Source organism: Ixodes scapularis, unplaced genomic scaffold (assembly GCF_016920785.2).
Source record: "Ixodes scapularis isolate PalLabHiFi unplaced genomic scaffold, ASM1692078v2 PGA_scaffold2__306_contigs__length_199485367, whole genome shotgun sequence".
NCBI classification, from domain to species: domain Eukaryota; kingdom Metazoa; phylum Arthropoda; class Arachnida; order Ixodida; family Ixodidae; genus Ixodes; species Ixodes scapularis.
In genome coordinates, this window is record NW_024609857.1 from 29,498,903 (window position 1) to 29,525,781 (window position 26,879).

The following is a 26,879-nucleotide window of genomic DNA, read 5'->3' on the forward strand; positions in this document are numbered from 1 at the left end:
TCCGCCGCCCTTCAACACGGATGAGCCCAAAAAGAAAAGGAAAGCAACAATGCACGTCCCGGTAGTTCTAAATAACAAAAAAAGACATATAATAAAAAGAGACGAGCGGCAAGGGTTTTTTATTCGACAGTTTGTGAACAAACAAACGCCGGGCACGGAGCCTTTCACGCATTTCCGCCGAAACGTAGAATAATTTCGCCGTTCCTGAGCAAACAAGAAAGAAGAACAGAATAATTAAAACAAAAGAAAACTTGGTTTCTTGTTTGCGACGCTTATGTATAAATCTAAATGGGCGCCCCCTTTTAATCGCCCCTTTATGAAAATAAGGTGAACTCGGCGTTTATTGGTCTTTATCGCGAATGCGTATGGCTCTAACACGCAAGTTGTCAAGTCGGGGAAACTAAATAACGCAAATAAATGCTGCAGAAAATGCAATGAAAGACGCAGTGGCATAATTATAAAGATATATACCCTTCAGCTTCCTCCGGCTGCAAATTATCGTTCATAATCTATCGCAAACGATTTTTTTGTCTACAGTGCCACGTTTAAGTATAGTATTTCCGGTTTAAAAGAAAGAAAACACGCACACATTATAATCAATAAGTATCTTCTTCTACATAGTCATTTATTCAAATAGACGGTCTGATAACGTAAATGATAATAGATGTTGAGGTTTTAAGACTTCAATTAACTTTATCATTTGTGTTTTATAGCCATTGGCATTGCATCTGCGGCATTCTAAAGGCGGACTTGGATGAAGGAAGCCGTTGAAGACACTCATTAAAGCGGATTACCGACAGAATGATTGGACACGCGCCCGAAAGGAGTGCTCACGCTGCGCTTGTATCTAATTTGGGCGTCGCGCTGTACTATAAAATGAGCAGGCTTCGTTCGGTGTCCGTTGCTATTTTCGAAAAAAAAAAACATAGAAGCTTTTAGATAACAATACCAACAACCAAAACTCGACGCCTAAATTGGGTACCATCGCTACTTCAGCGTTCAATCCGGTCTCCCATCCGAAATGAGCGCGATGTAATCTGGCCCATCTCTGCTCTTCCTAAAAAAGCGCCGAGTGAGCTTGGATAAAAGTATCTTTTCTTCCGGCACCGCACGTTGCTTTCTGCAATATGATGAAGGGTATAGCGAGTTTTAGAACGGCATTCTCAAAAGCTTTGGTTACGCAATGAAGTAACGCCGTCATCAGTGCGTACGCGCCGAGCTCAAAACCAGGTTTGGATTTGCTCAAGGAAGAGACGACGCTGTTTCTTGGCGTACGCACTTGCTTTTGGGTACGTGTTCTAAAACTCTCCAATGTCCGATTGCAAGGAGATGCGAGAGGTGGCGATAATGTCGTTTTGTATTACATCGCACTTCCAAGTATAAACCAGCTGCTTCGGTGAGCCATCACTGTTTCCAACACTGCCTTCTTTAGATTGTCAAGTCGTTATTTTTGTTTTTATTGATATATATCTTACAACTTAATAATATCAAGCATAAAAGTTTCTTTTCAGCTATCACGTTTGATTTTCATAAAAAGCTGCGCGGTATACGGTCTTTCTATTTCTAAGCGATTAAATCGTGACAAATTATCAGGGGCGTTTGAATATTGCCTCCAATCAAATAGATGATCGTCATCCCCTGCACTGCAAAGAAAGCCGCTACGTCGTGGGTTTCTCTAGCACTGTGAAAGTCGTGAATGTCCAAGCCCTATTCAAAACGAAGCGCTATTCGCCTGTGTTACCGAATCGTGGAACATTTCCAATCCTGCAGAAAAATACCTAGCTCCAAGAGACAAAGTAAATTTATTTTGAACTTACGTAAAATATAGGAAACATTTTTTTAAATATATTCCTTATTTTACGTGCGTTCACATTTAGTTTCTCTTTGCCGCTTGGGCCTATGTTTATACGAAAGTTTCCCGCCTTTGGCAACACAGCTGTTGCACGCCCCTGCAAATTATTGCTAACAAAGTGCACCTTCTGACATGTCCGCGAATAGTGTTTGTGTCGCTCCGATGCGACAAAGCCCCCTGTGTGTTCTGTGTCACTCGCAGTGCCCCCGACGTGGCTGGAGAGCCCCGGCGACAGAGCGGCCGTCGTGGGCAGCTCTCTGACGGTGGATTGCGTCGCCCTCGGCCATCCGACGCCCGTCGCTAAATGGACGCGAATCCGATGTAATTCACCCGCGCGCCTCACTCGGCCCGGCCCTGCCTTTCCCAGGCCGTTTCCCCGACGTGTTTTCCGCGCCACTGAATCTAATGTAGCTGGCGGACGAGAAGCCGCCGAGAGCAGCGGGTTCTGTGCGCGGTACTCGCTGTGCTACGTTTGTACAAGTTCTCGCTTTCTCTCCGCAAGGGCTGCTGTTGCGTCTGTTTGACAAATAGTCTGCTCGTCTCATTCAAGCTCTCTCTCTTTGCCCCTATCTGTCCCCTTTCTCCCCTCCTCTCTCTTGGTCTCTCTCATTCTCTGCCACTTTCTCATCCCTCTTCACGTTTCGTCTCTTTCTAATTTGTTTTCTCTTCGCTCAATTCTTTGCTTGTTCCCATATTTTGCGTATCCTTTATCTTTCTGTCCATCAACCTCTTAATCCTGCTCTATATTGCTAGAGTACCCGTGAATGTGTTTCTCTGATCTTCATGTGATATGTGGGGGCATGAGACTCGCATAAATGTAAAAGACCATTTGCTATATTACTCAAGCATCAAGGAGAATGCGGGGATTGGTGGCATCAGCGGTAGTAACAACTGCTGATGCCAACAAAGTTACTATTGCCGGCATCAGCAGAAGTCACTTTTTGTAACGCAAATACCTAAAACAAATGGCATCTTGCACGCGCGTTCGTCAACGCTTTATTTTGGTTCTTTACTTCGAATCTTTTATACGTGGAAGGCGTGCGCGTGTGGCGCGTGAAACACCAATCCCTGCATTCTCCATTATGCTTAGGTAATAAAGCAAAAGGTCTATTGATGTAAGTGTGAGTGTGTGTGTGTATGTGTGTGCATGTGTGTGTGTGTGTTCACGAGCAGTACTCGTGTATATGCTGTTTCTTGCTAACATGCGCTTGCTTACATGTCCGTTTGTGCACGCGTTGTGTATACACCCGTATGTACAAATCCGTGTGTGCACTTGAGCACATGAGCAGGTGTCTGTGTATATGTGTACCTCTCTGTGCAAGCCGCGTTTGTGAGCGTGAGTGTATGTGCTTGTCTGTGTGTCTGTATTATGTGTGTCTACGTCCGCGCCCATGCGTGAGCATTTACGTGTTCGTGGTGAAAACAGCGCGAATAGAATCGAGAACGAAAGAAGAGAAGGATCAGGACCAAAGAAAGAAAGATGGACTCTGTGCGTGCATGTATGTGTGTGTCCACGCGCGGGTTTTTCTTTACCCCTTTCTTGACCCTTTACTATGTTTCATTTCTCACATCACTGCATGTGTGGTCCCGAGCGGTGAGAATGTTATTGCCGGAACGCGCGATCTGTCTGTGCTTTACGGCTTTATATGTCTCCGCGAATGGTAAAAGTAATGTGTTGTAGGGATGTTTGGACAGCGGGGGCTTGCTTTATGAAGACAATAGACATCTTTCTCTTTCCCCTGGCGCACAGCTGTCGCGCCTTGCAGAGCGCCAATTGAGAGGGAGCCGTACAACGACAGCGTTTGCCGAAAAGAACGGCCTCTCCTGCGGGGTCGACGGCCCGACATAAAAACGAGCACCCAGGAATGTCGAGCCCCGACAGTTGTCGTTGCCTACGACGCTGTTAAGGCGGTAAAGAAATCTAGCTTTTTGCTTCGGCCGCAGCGAGTCGCTATCGAGAGAAGTCGACAGGCGTATTTCGTCAACGTTATTGCAAAAGACATATCTTCACTGGTCAGCGCTGTAATTACCGTCACAAAAAAAAATTCGCGCTCTCCGTTGTTTATACCGTCATCGTCGCTGATTCGCTGCTTCCCACGACGAGACCCGGATAATATTATTTTGATTCAAATAGCTCACGCACTAGACATCTCAAAATATCACCGCTGTTTCAAGTGTAGAAAAACAAAAAAGAGCTAATAATATTTCAGTGACGCGAACCAACTTTAGGGGAGTTTAGATTTTTTTTTTTTTTTATTAGGGTCAAAATATAAAGCTTGGGTGGATTTTAACGTTAGTAATCCGCCTATGGGAGCCCACTTCTGGTGTTTTCAGCGCTCGGTTTTTATAGCCTTTTAGCGCATTAATACATACGGCAACATCCGCTTCAACAAAGGTTACTTTGTAGGAACGAGCACGAAAGAATATTCAAAAATATCTAACATTACTGGTCAGACGGGCCAATATTCAAACAACTCTACTCCCGCCGGACAGATCCGCACGCAAAAATCACACCGCGAAAAAAAAAAAATATTCGTTTCCGTGTTACCAATTTCTAATCAACTATATTTATTTTTACAATTTCAGAAAAACAAAAATATTAAAAGGAGATCTTGATAGCCAGCACCCCTGATATCTGATTAGCGGTGCCGGATGACTACTTGTTTGCAATCGTGAACAAGTATTGTCCATACAAACCTTGAGGTTTAAAATGGTCGGATGAATGTTTTAGGATTGAAGAGGGATTGTAGCAAAGATCATGACGTCGTAGCATGCGTGTAGAGTTTTGTTCGTTTTCTTTGTTTCATTGTCTCGATTGTTGTTGTTGTTGTTGTTGTTTTTGTTTTTTCTTGCGATGGCACGTTGTTTTGTAGTTAAGCTGAAGCACGTGTGTGTATTTCTGTATTATCAAGTGTTTGTCTTCCAGTCTCCGATTTGTACAAAAGTGAAAAAAAAAGTTTTCTTCTTTTGCGTTACATTACACTTCGTTTTACGCAGAAATATATACAGTTATGTCTCATTAATACATTCCCTGTTAATATAGACGTTATGTAGACGAAGATTTCGGAGACAAGCTGGGTAAAGGCATGCCTTTTGTCACGTTATTTTCAATAACTCACATTATAGATCTTTTTTTTTTTTTTTTTTGGGGGGGGGGGGGGGTGGGGGGAGGGATGCCGGTGCCCATATTAACTAGACATCAGTGCAGCAGCCTTTCGAATGCCGCTCATTCTGTGCGACTGATTCGTAACTGTCTCGGACCTTCAGACCCTTCGGACTCTCCGGTTAGTGACAAGGATGATCGTCTACGCGTGCTCGCCAACGGGAGCCTGTCGATCGTCAACGTGGAGCCGGAGGACTCAGGCCTGTTTCGGTGCGACGTGGAGAACGGCGTCGGCGCCACGCTCACTAAGACCGTCAATCTCACAGTAAGTGGTAAGTTTGCTCCCGCTTCAAACTTCGCGGCAGCATGAAACTCACCAGATAAACCGACATAAAAATTTCTTCGACATCTGTGGTAGCCGACACAAGTCGATTGCGTCGGCAAACACGTGATATTCTACTCAGCGACCGTAACTGGTACTACGGAAAAACGACAATACCATGTTGCAAAGGATGGCTTTGATATGGTAGTTTCCTATGTCACACAGCGTTTAATAAGACTCCACGAATTGTCTAGGAAATTTAACGCGTACCACGGACATTTCTATAAACGCACTATTCGGAATGCTGTGCTTGTATATTTTACGCATAGCCAAAATGGCACGCGTCTATGTTGCGTATGTTGCCCTAATATTTCCGCGCAAATAACACATAAATTACTTGTGTTTTCTTTTCTTTTTCATTGTTGAGTTTTATTATTTTGGGGAGAACTAAAATGCTTACGTTTAGTTCAGTTTTGCATTATACGTACATTTCCGCAGTTCACCCAATATTCATAAGGACAGTGACTCTATTAATAATAATTTTTTACACTGTACATATATGAAGACCGGTTTTTTGCGTGACGATTTACATGTTAAAATATGACGCAGCTAAAAACAACGTCATAACAAACTGGGCAAAAAAACTAGTGGTACGAACCCCTTGAATTCTAGCGCCTTTGAACCGTCAAATAAAGTAAGAAATAACGGAAAAGATGCAGGTGATCCGGTAAACTTTCAACATCTTGAGCACCTAATACTACGAACTAAAAGTGGACAACACACGTACACGCAAGTCTCAATTTGTGTGCTTGTGGTCTACGTTTTCTTCCTTGTCTTGGGTGTTCAAAATGTTGAAATAAAGTTATCTGCTATTTGCCCTAACCCAGTTATGTCAGAATTCAACGTGGCGACCGGAAGAAGTAGACAGCCTCTAGCAAGCTTTCGTTAAAAACATTACGGATGAGTGCGAGCGTCAGTGTGCTAAGTATGACTAGTTCGACAAGGGTCAAATATTCTATGAAATGATAACTTTGCCCCAAAACTTCATCTACTCTTTTGAGAAATACAAAAGCGGAAAGCAGAACCACGGGATTTGGGACTCCTTCGCAGTACCACCGAAGATTCGGAAGTCGCACCAGGCCACAAAAGTTCGGCTGGGCAACATCGTGAAGCTTCACTGCTCGGCGACGGGCGAAGATCCGCTCAAAATCACTTGGGCCAAGGACGGCAAGTCCATCGAAAGAACCCTCAAAGAACGGTAAGTGCCGATTTCAATCCATCAAATCGGCCGCGTTGGCTCTGCTACACCAGCGTACAATTTTTTTTTTTTTCTCGGCGTGCTTTTTTGACAGGTACGATGTGATCGAACGCTCGTTCCCCGGTGGAATCGCCTCCGATCTTCTCATCCACAAGAGCACGCTGTCGGATGCCGGAAGGTTTTCCTGCGAGGTGTCGAACCGATTTGGCGCCGTTACCGGGCAGCGACCACTCTTCGTTCTCGGTAAGAGAAACAAATGTACGCAAGCTTGATGAGGCTCACAAAAGCCAGGGATTACAGAACGCGTCTAGAACAAACCACACACGCACACTTTTTGTCTTTTTAATTATCATATATATCTATTTATCCTTAACGTTGTGAAACGTTTTCCATGACGCTCGTTCACGTCGCTTGTTCATAGCTATTTGGTCGGGGAAGACGACCCATAGAGAATATAGTTACACTGCCGCGTTTAGATTTAGCGGCCGTACGCCCGGCTAGATGTAGCGGAAGATAATCATATGACATTATGACATCACGCGACGTCACGTAATGCTGAATTCCCGCTAAATTTAGCGGTGAAATTCATCCGCTGATTTTAGCGGGCTCACGACGTACGCAAGAAACACACAGACACACGGGATTCGTTAGAGAAACCTCGCCAACACCGACTTTCGCCCTAAAATGTGTGCCAGCGTCTAAAGGCCGTTTATTAAGTTGTACTTATATACATCTTCTGAATACGTTGCGGGTGATTACGCGAAGATACAACTGCGAGACACTATGGAAACCGGGTGACATAATGTCTGTTTTTTGTGGTAATTCGCAGCGTTTTATCTCGCCGTGAGCATTCTCGCCGTAATCAAACGTGTACGCAAACGCCAGTGTGCGAATAGGTCATAAAATCTGCGATTCCGGGACGCGAAAGCCGATTAGAAACTTCCTTTCTGAAAAGCTCTAAACAAGCTAAGTAAGGAAAAAAAAAAAAAAAAAACTGGAAAAGTGTGGGGTCTTTAACGCAGCCGGTAAAAAGTTCGCTAAATTAATTATCCTATTTATTTTATTTTTGTCACTGTTTATTACACAGAATGTGTTTGCGGCTTAGGCTGAGTATATGCACAAACACGCGACGCGTGAATGTGCATATGTGGTATTGCCTCTTCGTTTTCTTGGCACTTAGTACAAAGCTACATCCCCCCCCCCCCCCCCCCCCCCCCAAGAAAAGGTCTTCCATCTCCTTTCTCAATGGCACCGGGAGTAGAGCTCTGCGTGGGCCAAGACCCGGCACGGCCCGGTCCGGCCCGGCCCGCGGGCCGGGACGGGTAGCACGCATTTGGTTCGGGCCCGGGCCCGAGACGTGCTTTATCTCCCACTATCGAAACACCTCTATCCGGGCCGGGCTCGGGCCGGGCCGGATCCGGAGTGCACTTCATTGGGCTGGGCCCGTATCGGGTAAGACTGGGGATCAACGGGCCTCAAAAGGTAGGCCAGTGCAGTGTGCTCTAACCGGGACTGCCACTCAACGCAATCTGAGGATCCAAATCGGTGAATAAAAAGTCCGGATGAAACGCTTTTAGCATTCGACATTTTCATGTCATGCTCAGTGCCATACTCAGAGAAGGGGGAGGGGGAGCAAATCCTTTACTTTATGTTGATCGTAGTGACTGGCTTCTCGAGTTACTTGAGGCACAAAAGACAAACGAAAATTGGTTTAAGTTTAGGATTTTGCATCCTGCGCTCGTTCCTGCCAACGCGGAACAAACATGTGTGTTGCGTGACCAATTTTCTGAATGCGTTTAAATGGCATGCCTACATTACATTGACATCACGAATGTGCCTCCAGCCGATTCTAGCTAATTGAATAACTAAATAAGACAAATGTACACCTGCGTCTTTGCTTCTCGAAGTCTTAATAAATAAAAAATGAAGAAACATAAAGGAAAATTGCGCCCTCGTCCGGTTCCAATTATTCGTAAATCCTTTCGATTATACGGATTAACCGATCGTTTTTTTCTGCGCGCTGATCTGGACGTGCGACAAGAAGCTTAAGGAGAGAAGAAAAAAATATGTCAAAAGAAGCCGGGTTTTCGTTAATTAAATCTTCTCGTCTCCAAATCCCCTCCTGAATTATTCTCCGTTCTTGCAAATTAAACCTCGCATCCTTAGTGGGCAGATTAAGACAGATTACTTCTGAGCGCTGACTTGGAGACGAAACAAAAAGTACAAAATATATATACTTAGCAAAGCAATAACGAAATTAAAGAGCAATCCTTCAAAACATAACAAAAATATCTCCCCTGTCTGCATACTCAAATCACTTTGATTTAAATGGTCGTACAAAACCAACTCTCAAATATGTCTAGGCATCTTTTTTGCCATCATGTTGAAATTTCCGTGCGATTACAAAAAGCGGTAAAAAATGTTGATAATTCGGAACGAAAAAAAAAAAATGGGGCATCGTAAAGATCTTTCTGACAAAGCAGCGTCGGCTAATGGTCTTGAATATTGTTTCAACTTCTTCTAATTCTATTTCGCTCCCCCTCCCCCCCCCCCCCTCTTCCCCATCCCCAAAAAATAAAAAAATAAACGCAGAGCTTCCTTCACCGCCCATCGGGGTGAGGGTTGATGACGTGGGCAAGAGGACAGCTCGAGTTTCGTGGAAGAAACCCTTCGCTGAGGTCAACCACTTCCTACTTCGCTACTGGAGAGAAAATGGTATGTTTCACCCACTTTGCTTTCCTGGTCCAAGTTGAAGAAACGGGACCAAAGGCATCGATGCTCAAAAACAAACAAACAAAGTTCTTGAGCGCTGTTATACAACACAACACTGAAAAGTCATCGCAAGCTAGTGGCTTCTGATAGAAAATGACTCGGGAGGAGACATCCTCGAAAAGGGCGGTCGTTGTAAAGAAGCTCTTCAAATCTATAAGCCTTTTAGATTCCAACTGCAAAGGATTTATTCCGAAAGAGAGCTGTACCGTATCGCCAGCTCTTCGACAATGACGGGAAGCCCGAAAAAGAAGACCCCTCTCTCGCAAATCGGGAAATGCCGAGCGCAATTGTATAGGAACTTAAGATCCAACTTACACGGTAGATTGTTTGTTTATTATTCGGTTCGTTTGTTCATTTGTTTGTTTTAGTTTCGCTTCAACTTGATGCCGGTTGACTTTAATGCTCGTTTCTTTAAGCTTCTCTGTAGCTGGCGAACATGGCTACCAAGGAAAAAGATAACTTTTTTTCCGTTTTATGTGTTGAAATTAGTCTTCCCGTGTGGGGCTGAAGCTAAGCGTTGTTGGGACGATATAAACAAAAATCCCTTCAACTTGCTAACGATGTACGCGTGTTGTTTTTTCATACAAATGCCTCTTTTTTTCTTTTTGAAATTCTATTTAATTTTAAGAACTGCTGGGTTTTTGCGCCCTAATGTTTTCTAAGCATGATTGCAAATATAAGATGATGGAAGGTTGTGTTAATTTGAAACCTAAGTGGAATAGCCGGCACTTTGAAACCTCACAATTTATGTTAGCAGATTAAAATAATCGAAAAATTAACCTTCCTGGTGCACCTTTAACTACTTTTTCACCTTGACCTCGTCACCGAGGTTTTTCATTTTCTATCGGGAATTAGGACGCGGCTTTCGCACGTGCCTTTAGCACACATAGTTGCTGTAATAGTGACAATAAGTTCATTTATTTTCGCACTTATGTGAAACGAAGAAAAAAAACGCGGGGAGTCTCTTTTTGATGCCGACCCTCCAGCACGTGTTGATTGCCTTCCGTGGTGCTTTGACTGCTCGTGAACGCTGGAACTCACACTGCGCTGAAATTCATCGAAAATAGCTGGAAACGCGAAAGTTGAAATTCCTTACCGCCGTATTTATGTTTTCAGTGATTATATAGACTATGTCAATAAAGTGCTTCTGGCCGGCGCTCTTTCCAGCGTTCATGCGTATTGCGGCCGTTTCGCCCGCGTCCCGAAGCTACAAATGCTCGCGTGCCGGGTTATGGAGATTACAAGGCTGGGCTGTGCGATCTGTGGATTTGTAAACATCGGAACGGTGTATAGGCCGCTCTAATAAATGGTGTCCGATTGATGCCATCTTCAGCGGTCATGCGTACACCGCGTACTTCGCTCGTTTTTCAAAACAACGTACGCTCGGGTGTTGGGCTCGGGGGATTGACGCTGGGCTGCGGGTTTGTAAACATTGGAATGATCTCGAGCGGTGAATGAAAACGTTTTCCCAGTTTACTGTCAGTGAGTGTATAATGCGCGCATGGAACGCATACGGTGTAATGATTATATGCGCGCTCGCCTACTAAGGGAGAACTCCATGGAGCGAAATATGCGACGAATAACTGACGAACGCCGCCCGACGGCACGCTCGCTTTGCGCGTGACATAGCAGCCACGGTGGTGATTCCACGCGCAGAGCAAAAGCCGCCGGGAAAAATTCATCGATTTTTCGCAGCATATTCGTTTCATGGAGTTCAGGATTAAGGCACGACGGACTCGGTCATGATACGTATTCAACTTTGGTGAGTTGAGGCGTGTTTGAATACCTACTAAATATTCAGACCGTCTAAAAAAAAACTCCGCGGGTCACAAAATTGAATTCTTCGAGAAAAGTTCCCGAAGAAAGTCGTAAATTAGAATCTCAAAACGTGTTGCGGCTAAGGCTCTCAGTATGGGTATGATCGTAACAGTTTTATGCATATAACTTTTGTAAAAAGTAGAGTTTACAATTACTTTCAAAGTACAACGACAACACGCCTCTAATCTGAATTTTCCTACCGAAAAGTAAATTTTGTTGATGCAGCGTCACAGTAAGATATCCATGCTGAAATAAGTTTGTTTCGGAATCAGACGAAATCAAAACTTGTATTTCGTAACAAGATCACAGCCGGTCAACACTCCTCTTTCTAATCAATCAGGTGCACTGTAGATCTCGTTAAATATTCCCCCTAAAAATAAGCGAAACTCTCTTTATAAATTCTTTATTTGTTGATGACGTTGTTTTCGAAGCAAATGTATGCTTGTAAGGACATAACAAGGGGCACCTGATAGACAGCCCTTACAGTGCGGGTTGTCCATCAGGTGGCCTTTATTTCTGAGGACAAGATAGCCAAAGCAGCTAACGATAACACGACGATGTTGTGTTGTCCCCTTTTTTAATGCGAGAGCATTAACGGTCCCATGAAGCGAAGCCTCCGTTGCCTGTAGCCGTTGTCAGTAGCCGCTGTCTGTAGCAACGAAAACGGCACCTGGATTGCCATTGACAAAAAGCACAGCAACGCAGATGCTTCGTCACGGAAGCCGGCGGGACGCTCAAGGTCAAAATGAACGCGCCTCAGAAATAAAACACAAAAAAAAGCACAGCGACGCGGATGCATCGTCACGGAAGCCATGGAGCCGGCGGGGCGCCGCGCCTGCGCAGTGGGGGAGAGTGATGCCATCACCGGAGCGCCGTGTGAAAAAAAATGAAAGCCGCTTACAACTCCCTGTAACGCCGAATTAGAGCGCAGCTCTTGAGGAGGAGGAGGGAAGGGCACTGGGGGGGGTTAAACTAACCAGGGGGGGGGGTCACGTGACCTTGGGGGTCACGTGACCCCCAATGCCGATGATGTCATCACTGACATCACTGATGACGTCATCAGTGACGATGACGATGCGGGTACCGATGACGTCATTAATGACGCCACTGATGACTTCACCAGTGATGATGACGATGCGAATGTCGGTGACGTCATCAGTAACGTCGCTGATGACGTCATCAGTGATGATGACGATGACGATGCGGATGCCGGTGACGACATCAGTGACGTCACTGATGACGTCATCAGTGATGATGACGATGACAATGCGGATGTCCGTAACGTCATCAGTGATGATGACGATGACGATGCGGATGCCGGTGACGTCATCAGTGATGATGACGATGACGATGCGGATGCCGGTGACGACATCAGTGACGTCACTGATGACGTCATCAGTGATGATGACGATGACAATGCGGATGTCCGTAACGTCATCAGTGATGATGACGATGACGATGCGGATGCCGGTGACGTCATCAGTGATGATGACGATGACGATGTGGACGCCGGTGACGTCATCAGTGATGATGACGATGACGATGTGGATGCCGGTGACGTCATCAGTGATGACGACGATGACGATGTGGATGCCGGTGACGTCATCAGTGATGATGACGATGACGATGTGGATGCCGGTGACGTCATCAGTGATGATGACGATGACGATGCGGATGCCGGTGACGTCATCAGTGATGATGACGATGACGATGTGGATGCCGCTGACGTCATCAGTGATGATGACGATGACGATGCGGATGCCGGTGACGTCATCAGTGATGATGACGATGTGGATGCCGGTGACGTCATCAGTGATGATGACGATGACGATGTGGATGCCGGTGACGTCATCAGTGACGATGACGTCATCGGGGGGTCACGCGACATCGGCGGGGTCACGTGACCTCGAGGAGGGGGTCACGTGACCCCCCACGAGGTCACGTGACTCCGGTGGGGGGCTCGCGCGGTGCATTATGGGACATTTCCCATGATGCACCGCGCGGTTACGCCGACGGCGACGGCGACGGCGACGGCGACGGCGACGGCGACGGCGACGGCGACGGCGACGCCGCTCAAGCCGGAAACGGGCCCCTAAGAGCTGCGCTCTAAAAGAAAGACGTTGCGCGCTGCGTGTAGGAATGCTTTCGCATTCCTACACGTAAGCAGTCTTAAGTGGTTTAGTTTAATATTTTTTTCTCTTCGCTTGTTCCCTTGCCTTGTGCTTTATAAGTAGGATCGTTCACCAGCTAGCCTGCGCCATTACCCTATTTCAAGGCGGGTAACTCTCTTAACGGAACGTCCGCCGGCTTAAACTTTCAAGGTCCCTAAAAGTTCCTTTTTAGCTTCTTTTCTTTTTTCCTCCGTTCAGTTTTTACTATTTTCGTGCCTTGTTGGCTAATTTTGTTGTTTAAAAGTCTGGAGATTTTTTCATGTAAGTCCAGGAAGGTAAATGGCGCTAACACAAGAGTGCACGTAAACAGAGTTAGGTTTTGTTTTACTAAGTTAAAGTTACATAGTTAACATGTTTATTGTAGTTTAGCTTAAATAAAACAACTAAAAAAGTAAACAACGCTAAGTAAAATACATACCTTGTGACCTTGCTTACTTTTTTGTGTTGTTTCACTTATTCTAATTCCGCACCGACTCACTCAACTACTCACCTAGCTATAGCTTATTTTTGTTGATAAATTTATCTTGGCATAAGGAGAGCACGAAATAATAGTTGATATGAAAACAAAAGTCCCCCAGAGCGTACTACATCTATTTATTTTCTTCATATCGCGTTCATTCCCAACCAACTCAAGACCCTTTGTGAAAACACGCTATGCACAACAATCGTTTTTGTTAACGCTGGCAGGGCGCGGTCGCAAGCTCTCCAGCTCTTCGGTTTCGGGAGCCGAGACGTCGACGTACCTCCAAGACCTGCAGCCTGGCACGGAGTACTCTGGCCACATCGTGTCCCAGAACGACGTCGGGCTGAGCGGACCTTCGGTGTCTATGCGCTTCATCACCAGCGAAGAAGGTGGGGCCTCGGTTCCTTGGCCGGATCGACATACTTGTATCTATAAACGAAAAAAAAAATGTTTTTTTTTTCTACCGAAATGGGTTACAACATCAGTTACTAAACACTTTCCAACAAACCCTATGCAATCCGGCGCGTCTACTGTCCCGCAGAGCACTTGGACCATCCAATTTTTCTACCTAGGGAAAGAGTTCGGCGAATGACGGATTTGTGTAATCAGTCACGTTACATCAACCCATGTGACGTCATTTTCAGCGCTAAATTTAGCGGGAAAACAGAATTGGTCTTGGGGTCCCCGTAACGTCAATCTTCCAGCTAAATTTAGCGGGGAAACTGAATTTGTGCGTAAGTCACGTGGCATCAAGTCATGTGACGTCATTTTTTCCCGCTAAATTTAGCGGGTAAAATAACCGGCCAGGTTGTTCTAAAGCTATTCGCTTTAGAACAACCTGCGCTTTGACACTGAGCGTGGCGCCCCATAGTGCCCCGAAGTTACGGTTTACGTTTACACAACACGGGTGGCATGTGGAAGTGAGTGTGTCGGAAGATCTCCGATATATGTATTATGCAATCGAGAGTAAGAAACCGAAACCTCCTGTACTGTATACTTGTATCATGTTTATAAGAAATAAATATTGTAGACCTAGGCACAGTTGGTTCCAACGAACTTGATAAGTGTACCATTAACGTGGGTATTTCCGTACGTTTGCAAGGGGACACACAGGGTGACTACCTTTCACAGCAGCACAGGCTGCAAACAAATCTCAATACACAAAATCTCAATATTTGTGTCGTATTGTTCATTATTTTATTTCTCCATATTTTGTTTAAAAAGTTGCAACGCTCAATAACGTTGCATGGTCACTCTGGCAACTTTCCGAAACTATCCGAACCTATCCGAAACGCACCGAGGTTCGCACGTTCTTTCGAGACTTTCCGAAACCCCGAATTCGGGTCCGAAACCGGTTTCGGAAAAAGTTTCACCCTATCAGTACTCCGGACACTGCAACCATTGGCTTACCCAAGTGGTTTACGGGAAAGTAGACGCACTCTATTTCTTAGAGTAAGGTTACAAAGAAATTACACCAAGTGTAACTGTTACTTAGATATTTTACGACAGTAATACTTACAACTTTGGTCGTCGGCCATGGCGCGCAGGGTGCGGTACAATTAGCACAAACACCCGTTTTTTCTTTTTTTTTTTTTCTTTTTTTGTTTTAAACTAATTGTAACGTTTCCGTCTACATTATTGAGTCTGCATGAATATTTTCACCCGAGGCGCCACTGGGAAAGCTTCTGAGAGTATTCACTCCTTAGTTCTTGCATCATACAGCAATTTGTTTTAATGGATATATACTTTTATGTTTATTATCGAGAACGTCGCAGTAAACCGTTCCATGTCCGCAGCTCCTTCAGCACCACCGACCGATGTCCATTCGACTCCGATCGGCGAAAAAGAAATCATGGTCACGTGGAAGGTAAGCAATACGGAACGACAAAAGCTTATGCACCGCAAGAAAACAAACAGCCACCTTTATGCAACCCTGTTCGCTAACACGGGTTGCGTATTCTGTAGCTCCCCGTGGGCCCATTTTACCGCGGAGAAGAGGAATATTCAATTACAATAATGTACGGGGAAAATACGGCGCCCTATAGAGCGCTCTTTCGAGAGCGCGCCAGGTCGGGTGGTGGAAAAAGATCGAGGCAGCGTAATTATACGTGATCACGTTGCCGCGATCGTTTTCCACCACCCGACATGGCACGCTTTCCAAAGAGCGCTCTAGAGCACGCTGAAAGCACCCCCCGAATTCAGCATGAAGCTGCCGCTTCATGGCGTCCAGTCGCCTCTGGATGGTTCCAAGCAAAGCGCCGGCCTACGGATACCTTAGGTGGCATGTTCGACTCTCGGCTACAGGTGCCCGCAATTTGAAGTAGGCTTTAAACGGAGAGGGCGCCGTGTAGCCGAGATTTTGTTTGCACTTTGAAACATCTCCAGGGCCGGTTTGGTGGTGAAGGCAGGAATTTTTCCCGGCGGTGAAAATAGCTGCAAAGGGAATCATGAGTCCAGGCGAGCGGCTGCGCGCGGACAAAAAACGAACGGTGCTTAGCGTTCCAAGAAAATGACTGTCGTGCGTCTGTTCTAGCTTTAATTATTGAAGTGTAATTGTGCGCGCAGATTTAGGGTGACCAAGCTTGTAATATAAGTGAAATAAATCGCATTCGTGTAATATAAGAGTGGCACGTTAATTTAATTTTGGGAAAGTTCTTCTTATGCGAGAATTAAGGAAAACGGCAGTCAAGGCTTACGTCTGCTGAGCGGAATCGGGTCCAACGCAAGGTACTTTGTACCCATGGAGCTGGTCACGTTACCTTAAAATTCCCCTTACGACTGTTTTGACCATCGGGAGAGATATCCACATGAGCCAGCAGAACGGTCCAGGTGGCCAAAATGAACCCTCGGTCCTTCGCTCAGGGTGTGCCAGATGCCCCCTCGTCGGTTTAGCACGTAAGAAAACCTTCATATATCACTTCTCCTTCCGGCATCTAAAGGGCCCACCGAATGAGCACCGTAACGGCAAGATCCAGGGCTACTACGTGGGCTACAAAGTCCACGACTCGGGCCTGCCCTACAACTACCAGACCGTAACCGGGGGCGCCGAATCGGTCGTCATCAAGGACCTCAAGCCGAGCACGGTGTACTCCGTCGTCGTCCAGGCCTTCAACCGGGCCGGCCAAAGCCCCTCGTCACACCAAATCTCCGTTCAGCCCTTTGTTACAGGTGAAGCTCCTGCCCTGTTCTAACTTCCCGTGTCGGTGGTCTGGCCGAACATGGTAATCCGGATTAGCGCGTTCGTTTGAATAAACTCGGGAAAGTGGGGATCGTCGTTTGGTTGGGTACCGTGCTTACACTCCGTTCGCCCCTAGGCTGGCAGGGCGGTGGAAGATACATGTCCGCCAGACCAATCAACTACATCCCCTTCATCGCCTGACCCTGCTCTCTAAGCGTGAATATGAAATGAGTGCGTGATCACGTGGAGAAGGGTGAAACAACTGGTGTTCGTCGTTTAAACCGACAGTAACCATTCAAACAGAGTATCACAAGATAGACATCATAGACAAGCAAAGCAATCAAAACTAAAAGCTTGTTCTTATCTTTATTTTATTTTGTGAATCGTGAACGCTCTGTTTTATTCACTCCGCCTCGCCTATGTCCTTCTTCTAGTTTGAAAAAACTTAGGCCTGATTCGAGTGGTGCGAATTTTCTTGCGATTCAGCAGCTGCGGCTTTGAGCGCAGCAGCCTCTACAATGTTCTTTTTGCCGTATGAGTGACGTCGCAACTGAGAAATCACAAGTAAAACCGCACGATGTGAATCGGGCTTTATTCGTCTTTTCGGTTTTCCTTTCAAGTTTCCACAACTGGTCCAACGGACACGTAGCTTCCACCGGACTGACAGCTTATGGGTAAATAGAGTAAAAAACGCGTCGACTCTGTGTAGTGGATTTATTGTCTCGTGTCGTTCATGCATTAAAGGAACGCAACAAAGAAAACAAAATAACTCACATGACACTCTTAAAACAAAGAAGCTAAAAACAAGATTAGGAGACAGAGAGGTTAGCCCAGGCTACCTTCCTCGATTCCTCGATGTTAGGTGGAGTTGGGAAAGGGTAAAACTAAAAACAAAGTAAAATAAGAAGAAAATGAGAAGGAGAACAGGTATTAGAAAAGAGTCGAGACTACTGAAAGAATAGTGAGCGCGGAGACGGGCTGGTGAATACCTAACGTGACTGAACTTGGGGCACGAAAGAGACAAGAGTAATAGTAAAAGGAACGCACAAACGCACTGACCCCTAGTTTCAAAAAACAAACAAAAACACTTGCTTTTAGAAAGCAATACAATTGTGTGAAAAAGCACATCCGAAATGAAAATAACATTGAACGATAAGAAGACATAAGAGAACGAGTAATGGCACAAGCGAGAAAAAAACTAAGTCTTAAAACTAGCAGGCTCACGTCTCCATACCCGCGTACCAGACTGGAATCTGGATGTAGAAATCCCGGTTAAGTTAATCAAGAAAACGACAATGTCAATCTTTTTCTTATTTTTGCAATTGAACCCTTTCCGCCTAAAAGCGCCACCTAGTGCGAGCGTACGCAACTTACCTCCGAAGAAAGACCACGCTGCTTTATACGTATGAAAGAGAAGCTCGCGCTTACGCAAAGCACGCGTCCGTGCAGCCGACAGCACAGCATACTAATGCCAGTCGCTGACGTCACAGTGTCCAGTCGCGTGAATTGCCCGAGCTTTCTTGAACTGAACGGCTCCCGAATGGGCCACACAAAGTGCTAGAGAAGGAAGGAGTGTGGTGAAAGAAACCGGGTTGTTGTGACAAGTTCCTAAGCTGTGCAATCTGTAAATAAGTAGAGTCGCTGCCGTTCCTTTGTAGCTAGGTATCGTTTTCTTTTATCCTAGTCGTGGCGGCTCAGTTTCGTGCCTCACCATTTCCCTACAAGGATATATAAAAACACGACTTTGTGCGATGACATTTAAGTGCGTACTTGTTAGGAAACAATATTTTTACCGCTAATAATTTGCAATAAAAGTCATTTGCGGGACGCTGCGCGCTGATTCCTCATGTGTGCTTGATCGAATATAAGTTTTTAAGCGGAAGGCAAAAGTGGCGTTTTTGTGTTCTGTACTTTATAGACCAAACGCCTCAACAAGCTCACCTTTTTAGTGACGCCACTAGAGCAGAACAGGCGTCTGTGTGTCGTATTCTCCTCTGCTACCTTGCCAGATATAAGACAGAAAAGGTCCTCAGCGTGTCTCAATTGCAAACTTACCAATCGAAAATCGAAGTTACTTAAATGAACGTGCTTTAGAGACACCAGTAGTGGTTGAGTTCCAGGCAGCATACGCGTAGTTTGGAATACTCAAGTGAAATCATTGCGAGTGTGTGCGCGTGATGCAGGGCTCCCGGATCCGCCCACCTTCTCTACGAGCGAGGTCACGTGCTGTTCTGTGATGCTCACGATCACGTCCAGGCAGAAACCCACGGACAGCATCACTCGTGAGTTGAAACCCCAGCTATTAATTTGCACTGTAGCAAAGAAAAAAAGAAACATGTTGTCGTGATGGTTAAAATATAAATTTAGACTTTTTAGCGCTTAATAAGCGCGCGGTTTTACCTTCGCATAACTATTTTTAGTTCAGTTTCAGGTAATAACCACTGGAAACAACGGTAATTACAAGTGTTTTCGTAATTTTCTTTAAACTGGGTACGTAACTATTCGCATATTTGCAACTTCATATCTTATTAACTCATCCTACTGTATGTACGACTTTTTCCTTTGTTTTTCCTTGATAGCCAACCTATACTGATATGCAATTTTATGCTGTACTATACTATACTACACTACACTATATCCTATACTGAAAGGATGTATACAATTGTATGCTGGACTAAAGTAAACAGTTCTGTACTGTAATGCACTACTATACCATACTAATGCTGTTCTATAATAAATTATGTTATGATGTCCTATGCTATACTACACCACACTGTACAATTATTTTCAATGGTACGCTAAATTGTACCATGCTATAGAGTTTACTTTATGCTCTCCTATGTAACTGCACTGTAAAAATATCTACGATTGTATGCTGAACGGCAACATACTGTTCCGTACTATACACTAGTATATCACACCGCTTTTCACTATTATTTGGTATATCACGCTATATTACGATATGCTACCCTGTAATCTACTATAATGAACTACACGCTATTCGCGACTCCAACCAAGCAAACGGCCCCATAGCGTTCCATATTCGAACCTGCCCAGTGAGGGTCTCGCGCTAATTTATTATTATGCAACGATATTGTTGGTCGCGTTACGGTGAAAAAGCGCAGCTGTTTTGTGAGGGCCTGAAAGTGAGAGCTTGGAGTCGCGGATACTCCGCTCAGACAGTCCTAAGGTGAGACTGTAGTGGGAGCTTCGTACCCCCCGGACCTATCACCCGCCCCCCCCCCCCCCCCTCATCTCCTGACCCGGCTCTCTGCGCATGGGCGTTGCTAGGTGCGTAATCACGTGACGAAAGAGATACTGATGGCCCGTCCAATGAGGACGTGGCTTCGACCGCAGTCTCAGCTTAGGGGTGAACGGAGAATAGGCTCCTTGCACTGACGTCACATCGCATACTTTTGAACACCAAGGAAGAGGAGGAGAGGGAAATTGCTTTTGTAAGAATTTTGAGTGGCAGGTTATTCTTCTCTAATCTTCTGGGGGGAGAATAGCGACGCCTGTTCAAATCCGGGAGGCAGAAAGGAGGGTCCTGATAAGAGGGGAGCTCCTTCTTCCCCTTTTCTCTGGAGGGCATCGGAAATGACGTCATGTTCAAGGAGCCTATAGTATCTTGCGCAATTCTATATTTTATTTACCACCGGAACCCACAAGAAGTTTCGGTTTAAAAACGACGCTCGTGGAGCCTTCGGAGTCTCCTTCAACCCCGTCCCGCTTTGGATCCTCCGGGCAGAGTACCTGGTGACGTACAAGAGCCCGGACCGGGACTGGCGGTCGCTCTTCTTCCCTCCGCACGCCCGCCGCGTGTCGCTGCGAGGACTGCACAGGGACACGCAGTACCAGGTGCGCGTGGCCGCCTACAGCCTGCACGGAAGGGGACAGCCCTCCAGGGCCGCAGCTTTTACGACCCTCAGGCACGGTACGTGGAAAGAGGGGAACAAAGACGCACACGACTCACACAGCCCTCCAGCCGGAATGTCTCTAATGTCCTTTCGCTGTCTTTCGTCGTCGGAATTCCCCCGGCTTGGAATTCAAGCCGCCGGGAATTGCCGATCGACGCCGGCGCTGCTTTTCGACACGGGTGCAAGTCGCAAAGTCGTTGAAGAGATGTTTGGGTAGTTGGCGCGGGGTTATTGTCCGTGTTCGAACCAAACACGGCGCGAACGCGTAAAAAAACGACAGTAAAAGTCTCTTGCAGACTACGCCTTATTTTACTTGCACATTTTCATAAAGTTATTTTTTTATATAATGCCGTAGGTTAAAGTGATTGTGGAAACGTAATATCAAGAATCAGGGTATTTGGGCGTGTGAATCATTTTGAAACACGAGGCAAGCTCATACAGGGGAAAGTTATAGTCTAAATCTAAGTCTAAGTCCAAGCCTAAGTCTAAGTTTAAGTCTAAGTGCAAGTGAAAGTGCAAGACTAAGTCTAAATAGTAAGTTTTCGTGCAGTGCTGGACAAAGCGTGGAAGCGAACGCGATGCATTCAAAAATACATTCTGTGTGCTAGTGCTTGTGCAAAGAAGGCATTAATGTGGTTACGCTCTCGCGTTTATGCTATGGGAAGCACTGCACGCAACAAGTTATAACATAAACGATAGCCTCGTTCAAGGCGCAATATCTTGCACTGGCGTGTGTTAGCCGGTGTACCCCTTCAAAACAAAAAAAAAAGAAAGTATATATAACAAGCTTTAAAACTAACCTTGATATTCAATATTAAAAAAAAACATTCAGCTTGATAAGAATCTCAGCAGAAGTGTTTTTATTTACTCCTTGTCTGAGTTTAATGAAGCGTGGTGATTCCTATGTGTAAAAATACCCCTGAGAAACGTTTCCAGTTCTGAGTTAAACTGAATTTCAGAGTATTCACGGGATTAAATCAACAAGCTGTCGGCTAAAAACAGTTTCTGATTATAATTTCAAAGTTACTTAACGATTCTGGTGAAAGCGTCATAACTAAAAATTCGGACAAACCCAATTATGTTGTTTCATTAAGCGATTAGATGCAGACATATTTAAAAGAGCCACGGCCGATCACGTATCAATTTTTTTGATAAATTTAGGGGGTAATCTGAATCTCTCCGTAGGTCACGTGACATCAAACCGTTTGGGGTCATTTTCCCCGCTAAATTTAGCAGGGAAACTGCATTGACGTTGAGGTCCCGTGACGTCCATTTTTCCGCTATATTTAGCGGGGAAACTGAATTTATGTGTATGTCACTTGACATCGTGTCTTGTGACGTCAATTTTTGCGCTAAATTTAGCGGGAAAACTGAATTTGTGCATAGGTCACGTGATATGGTTGTGACATCACTTCCCCACTAAATATAGTGTGGAAACCGAATTAGTCACGTGACGTCCATTTTCCCCCTAAATCTACTGGAGAGACTAAATTTGTGTATACTTCACGCAGCATCAAATCATATGGCGTCATTTTCCCCGCTAGAATTAGCGGTGAAACTGATTTGGTGTTGAGTTCACGTGACATCAGCTATGTGATGTCATTTTTCCCACTAAACTTAGCGTGGAAACAGAATTTGTGTATTGGTCACGCGACATCAAGTCATGTGACGTCATTTCCGCGCTAAATGTAGCTGGTAAAATAAACGTCCAGAAGCATACCCCCTAAAAATCCTAAAAAGTCTAATCGCTAAAGAAAAGTAAAAAAAAAAACGGAAATAGTTGCAGGCCGGAAATGAGCCAGGGCCACCTGGCCAATCTCACCATGGCATCCTATCTTGAGTTCTGTAGTCTCAGGTGCATATCTAACATATTACAATATCCAGGTGATGCTCGATCAATGCGGCACGGACGTGGCATGAAATAAACAGACCATGCCGCCGTGATCTAATTTGTTTGCATGGTGAATTCCTCATGACTCTTCGCACGTTCTAATTACTCTTTTTTTCTCTTCTCTTTGCATTACTTCCTCAATTGCATGATAGGTATTTTTCTATAAAATGACTGGACAATAGTGGGTAAAAAATGACATCACTGAAAACAAATAAACTATATGCGGACGTTGAGATGATGAAATTATCTAAACTGCACCTTTCTAGGCCAATCGACGGAATCCCTCAACTCTACCGGTGTCAATTCCTTTTGTATATGTATGTGCATGCGCTGAAAAACTGAGGAAGAGGAGGAGACAAGAGTGCGCGAGGACTTCAGAAAGCCGAGCTCTGGTTGGTATGATTAGTGGGTACACCTAAAGCTAGCTGCTTTCGTATCCACTGCACTCGTCGGACGCGTTCGAATGCGACAGCCGAACGCCAGAGGCTTGCGTTCCGCGTTCTAACGCGTTCGACAAGCGCAGTGGAAAAGCTTTAGGTCTCCGCACTAATCATTCCAACAAGAGCTGGGCGTTCTAACGTCTACGCGCACTCCTGTCTGCTCCTATTTCTCCGTTTCTCGGCTTATACGAGGGGGGACCCCGGAATGAATTTCTGGAGGGCGAGCCGTTTTGGAGTACCAGCTTCTCCGCTAGCGGTGTGCTTAGCGGCGCCCCTTCCGAGTCAGTTTTCCGACCGGCATCATATGCTAAAGAGCTAGCGGCATGCAGTGAATTTCTTCCCCAAGCGATTCAAAATCATTCCTCGTTTTTCGCAAAGTCTGATTTGAAGGACCTTCCGCTACCACAATACATTTTCCTTTCAGGACGTTTGTTCATACGGGAGAGCAGAAAAATCTCACACGAATAGGGTGGGTAAAAGTACTTGTTGGGCTAGTTGGTGAGGATTGTTTTGAACCATGGTTAAAAGCGCTAAAAAGACGAACGCAAGAGAGAAGCGCCCGTGCTTGTCTTCTATTTTGTGTTCGTCTTTTTAGCGCTTTCGACCTTGATTCAAAATATGGTGGGTGGAAAAATGTGTCATGTCATTTTTGTTGAAAAAAAAAAATCGTTGCACTGACAGGGCAGTGTATGCTGGGGCATTGTTGTGATGGAACCACCACTGTCCCCTTTCCCACAAATCAGGCGCTTCTGCCTTACTGAGTTGAGCAAGCGTCGCAAAACTCCAAAGTAAAACACCTTAATAAAGGTTTCACCAGAAGGAACAAACTCGGAGTGAAAAATGCCCAAATTTTCTCGATGATTTTATCATTTAAGAAGGTTGAGGGTCGCCCTGACGAGGTTGGTCGTTGATCAATAATTCACCGGCCTTAAAGCGAGAAACCCACTCGCCGACCAGCGATTTCTTCATAGCATCTTTTTTGTAAGCTGTCTGAAGACTTACAAGAGTTTCTGCCGCCATTTTTCCTAAAAAAAACCTGAATTGTATGGACACACGCTGTCTGTCCTTTCAAACCAGACATTCCAAAAAAAGAGGAATGATTTTGAAGCGCTGGGAAAAAAACAAATTAACAACATGCCGCTAGAACTTTAGCACATGACGCCGGTTGGCAAACTGACTCGGAAGGGGTGCCGCGTAGTGTGGAACTCAGTTAAATGTCTTTCAAATGTACTCGAGCAGGCACGTTTTAAACCCTAAGTAGGCTTCTCCTCATTAAGGGTTTGAATGAAAGGAAGCCACCTTCGGAGCACACACATTTACGAATCGGGAGGCTTCCGTAGGCTTTCCCTCACAATTGAAATTACTAAGGAAAGGCCCCCTTCCCGGGCAAACCCGTTTCCAAACTTGCCACCGTAAGTAGGCTTTTTCTCATAATTAAGGTTCTTGAGGCGAAGCCCTTTTATTAGCAGAATCACTAATGAAATGTTTCCATTGTTTAGGCTTCTTTAATAAGTGAACATACTAAGTAAAAACTGCCTCCATAAAAAAAACACGAAAAAACGTTATTTTAAAAGATCTGTTATGGGAAAACCACTGTCTTTATTTAGTATTCCTTCACCGGAGGAAGTTATGGCAGCACGGTCACTGTTTTACGGGTACTGTTTTCCTTAGCAGGATATAGGCACAATGTTATGATAAGGTTCAGGAGCGCGGATAAGACAACTGTAATTTAAACTACTCTTTCCACCCACAAACTAAAAAACAGCATTTTTTTTTTTTTTTTTGCTTAGAAATAGATTTTTTTTCCAAATAAAATTTAACTTACTGCTGGCAACTCGAACGTTTTGTGACACTGGTTGTAAAACTTGTTTGCATATTTTAATGCTTAGTACCTCTATTACCTTTTGAGGTCCAGCTAAAAATGAGGACTGTTCTATCTTTATTTATTTATTTTTAAAACGTCAGCTTGCCATGAACGTGAAAATATCCCTGAAATTAGTACCGTCTTCATGGCTACGACTCTTAATTTGCCGGAGTTCATCGTGCTCTAAATAGAAAACGCTAGCAAATTAGATGGTTTTATAGACACTCTTAATCTTTCCAGGCATGCCAAACCCGGGTTGAAACACAGGCACGAGTACTTAAAGAGCGCCACTTGGAGCTCTTGAGCGCATGGCAGCTTACGCAACTGCTTAAAGTGGTCTTTTGGGGGCGAATAGCTACATTCTATCGGTAATTTTTTTATCACGTGATTACGTTAAGACGTTTACAAGCCTAAATTTAAAGACTAGCTAAATTTTAAAACACGTGTAATAGCTAAAGTCGTTACGCGAATAACCTGCAGTTTTTTAAACCATTTTTTACGCTTGTTTTCTTCAATGGTCGTGTTGAATACACCTCAACTGTATAAAACTGTGCCCGAATGACTAATTCAAGTATAATTGAGCGTCTTCAACCTAAATTCTTTCGGGTACTGTCTGATCGCCGTTTTCAACCGAATTATTTCTACATTTACAAAGGGATTTGTGAAATCCTGAAATGGGACAGGTTGCACGACAGGAGAACGATCCGTAGATTGATGTTTCTGTATAAGATCGTAAATGGTATATTTTATTCACTAGCGCTACTGATTCACGCCTATTTGCGTAGGTCTTATTCTTTGTTTTATCCTTCGGATTCATATTATGCAGCACCCAACATACGCCTTCATTTGACATAAAATTATTTAGAACAAATGTCTGGGAATGTTATCCTAGACATCTTTTATAAAGGACGTACATTTAGGAAGTGTGTTGCTATCATTGTTTTGTCCAAACTTTCCTTTTTTTGTGTGTGTCCAAACACTTATAATTATATCTGGCATAGATAAGTGCACCAATAAAGAGGCGTCAAGCTGTTTGTGGGTCACTCAAAATAAATAAAATATGAGATTGAGAAGTCGATACACGTGTTTCGGGAACACGCCAGGCAGTGTGTACGTGCTTCCTCTCTAACCATTTAACACTAATAAAGCAAAAAAAAAAACAGTTCTTAGCGTTTAGCTTTTGGCTCAGCGACTTGTGCAAACCTTACGTAAAGCACATATTTGACCGGAAGGGAAATCTTTCTTGTCAAAATGTGCCCTTCATCTGTGACAAAGGAAACTAAACAAAAGAAAAATGTTGTAACGTAGTTTTTATGTTTGTTTTTGTTTTATTTTATTTTTCGCGCGCTTTTCTTTATGTTATTTGCCATCTCGATTCAGCGATACTTTTCTGCGTCTTGTCGCGCCATATCTTGCCATTTACCCGCCGAGTTTCAACAGAAAGAGCAGAATGCGGGAAAATAATGATGTAGCTGCGAAAATAGCCGTTGCCATGACGACGGTGCCCGCCACTTCCGGTAAGTTTTTGACGAGGTCTCGCCGTCCTTTGTGAGGCCAGTGCGGTTACTTTTAATCTCGGAAAGTCTCCTTGTGGCCGGAACTATTCGCTCTTGCATTTTGTCCCCAATAAAGTATAATGGCGGAGATGAAGCTTCTTGTATATTATATACGAGAAAAGCCACAGCCCTAACTTGTTGGTCATATATTATGGAGAGCGTTGGAATGTTTACAAAAATTGTGGAATAAAGTGAAGATCTTACTTTTTTTGTTTTTATAATATTTTTATTCTTAAAATACATTTTCTTTGGTTTCATTGTATAGCTCAGTGAC

The 26,879-nt window shown here is 44.7% G+C and overlaps 1 pseudogene; it reads left to right on the top strand.

The window, feature by feature from the left end:
• Positions 1-26,879, top strand: part of LOC8023495 — a 56,639-nt pseudogene that overhangs the window by 14,704 nt on the left and 15,056 nt on the right.